Raw genomic sequence first — 2539 nt, forward strand, 5'->3', positions numbered from 1 at the left:
GAAATATATTTGTCCTCCATTCATTCATCCAGGAATAGCTAACTGGATTAGTTGTGTCTGTTTGATTGTTTGGAGAGAAAGTCGAGCACGTGCAGCCACAGACAGACAGTGACATTAGGTGAGAGAAGTATATATAGGACCAAAAAAAATCAACATCTAAAATATGCACTGCGAAAAAGAAAACAGAGGAAAAAAAAGGATTGGATCTGTCTACCAGTGGTTCCCAAAGTGGGGTCCGGGGACCCCCAGGGGTCCTTGAGGGAGTTCCAGGGGGTCCCCAGCTAAATGATAGTTTAGATCCTTATGGGTCTGTAACTCTTGAGAGCGTACAAATGTACATTTGTACACTCTCAGAGTTTTAAATTAACATTGCATGTCAAACTGGGGGGGTCCTTGAAATTAAACAGGTTGAGAATCACTGCTAGAGCCGTAAAAATCTTCTCTCATGGGGGGGTCACTCCCTGGCATATTGTCAAATGGGGGTCCGCGGGCTAATTAGTGTCAATTTGGGGGTCCTTGACATGAAACCGTTTGGGAACCACTGGTCTCTACCGCTGTGTCAAAGGGTTTATGTTGTTGGTGTGGTGGTGTGATGATGATAAGAAAAAGGGCCCGGTTTCCCAAAGGACACCTCTTACTATGGTGTTGCACATGCTCAGTTGCCCTCTAGGCCGCACATGAAGCCTGTGTGCGTGCATGGCAGCCAATCAAACACTATGTCCTTTTTTGGGAAACACTGTCAAACACAACAACATAGAAATACACAACCTAGACTATAGAGCACAGCCATACCTGTCCTCATTGCGCACGTAAGGCCTCCTGCATGAATACACAAACCTGTTTCCCTAAAGCCTCTTTAGCCCACACACACACACACACACACCTGTCGACATGTGGCAGTATTAAAACCATTCTTACACCATGGTGTAAGAGGTGTCCTTTGGGAAAGTACTGTCCAAGAAGCCATGTCAATGTTGGACATGGAAACTGCATGAGTCATACTGTGTTAATTTGTGTAGCCTATACTGATGACACAGGAGAGAATGACTTCCAAAAGAAGAGTCACGCTAAAGGCTGTTTTCTTTGTGCTAAAGATTTATATTTTATAAACATGCTGGATGAGAGCCAAATGCTATTTATGAAGAGGCCTTAAAATTTAAGGCCAATAATGTTTTTTTTTTTTTTTGTGTTTTTTTTTTTGTATTTTTAATATAACAGCTTTTATTGAACAGCCAGCTTTCTAACCAAGTGAAGGAATTAAATGAAGTAATGAAATGTGACAATTGTATTTTATACCATTATTATTGTTGCTGTTCTTTCATTATAATTATGTGCACTTTGACCCCTGTATTATATTTCCCTGCTCTTCGAGATGTTTGATAAAAAATTGTTGGGGGAAAAAAATGACTGTGTGTCTGTGTGGTTTTATTTCATGTGCGTGCGAGCGTGCTTATATTATATGGATGCTGTGGTGGTGCGTAAGCCTGCATGCGTGCTTGAAGTTGAGGCAAGCTTGCTTTCTGACTGCAGCCAAGTCATGATGGAGGGGCCGTCGCCAATTAGCTTGCTGATTTGATTGCCATAATCTGCCTACAATAGAGCGCTACAATGCTCTTTCATATTTCTATTTTTACGCTTGATGAATTTCTCCCAATATTATAGGCTAATCGGAAAGGCCTGATCCGTCGCTATGGGCCCCCAGCCAGCCAGCCAGCCAGCCCATCATGCTTGGCTTTCTAAATAACGTTTCTTAACGATAAGGGCTCACCCACAGCCTCACAGGGAGACTGTAGGTTGAGTGATGACTTTTGGAAGTTGACAGGGGCGTGGCGTGGAGCCGGGGACCGGGGGGTGATGACTCTGAATTCACTCATGCATGGTCACACAATGTGACAGTCGCGATGGCTGGGGCCGGGAGGCAGCAGTGTTTTACGGAGCCACATCTCCAACTTCTTATCCGCCTCCAAAAACTACACTGAGAGACAGAGAGAGTCTGAGAGAGAGGGAAAACAAGAAACATAATAGCCTACAACTTCTTATTTTACGCACGGTTTGGCCCGAGAGTCGACACCCACCTTCCAACGTTGTGAAGAAGTTTGTGCATGAATAACTTTGGCCGGCATCGTTTAAAAAAGAGAAAGAAAAAAAGTTTGGTAAGCTGGCAGAGGTGCCAGGGCTGGGGGGGAGAGGGGTAGAGGGTGAGGGTCTTGCCGTCTACCTTGGGAGGTCCTCTTGAACCGTACGCTCCTCAACGCTCTCAACATGTGGCACCCATGGCAGATGGATATTGCTTTCAGTGTTTAAGTGTGGCATCTTCGGTCTAAAGGTATGGACGAAAAACTACAGTGTGATGAATTTTTTTTCCTGACACTCCAGATATCGTCCTGTGAACGTTTTGATTAAGGAGGATAGCCTACTATAGGCTACATACATTGTAACAACGTCAGACTGTAATGTAATTAAATGCACTAATAATGCTAACAAAGTTTTATGTATAATCCCGGCCCCATGATCTACTAACTACTGCCCTTAATAGTTC

The 2539-nt window shown here is 43.9% G+C and overlaps 1 protein-coding gene across 1 annotated transcript in view; it reads left to right on the plus strand.

Moving 5' to 3' along the window:
* Positions 1-2291: 2291 nt before the first annotated feature.
* gja3 (gap junction protein, alpha 3) overlaps positions 2292-2539 on the plus strand; it is a gene marked incomplete at its 3' end in the record, with an annotated part of 4791 nt that continues 4543 nt past the window's right edge. The window contains exon 1 of the mRNA XM_079517846.1: positions 2292-2326. The remainder of the gene's footprint in view (positions 2327-2539) is intronic.

This window comes from Electrona antarctica, assembly GCF_951216825.1.
Source record: "Electrona antarctica genome assembly, chromosome: 13".
Lineage (NCBI taxonomy): Eukaryota > Metazoa > Chordata > Actinopteri > Myctophiformes > Myctophidae > Electrona > Electrona antarctica.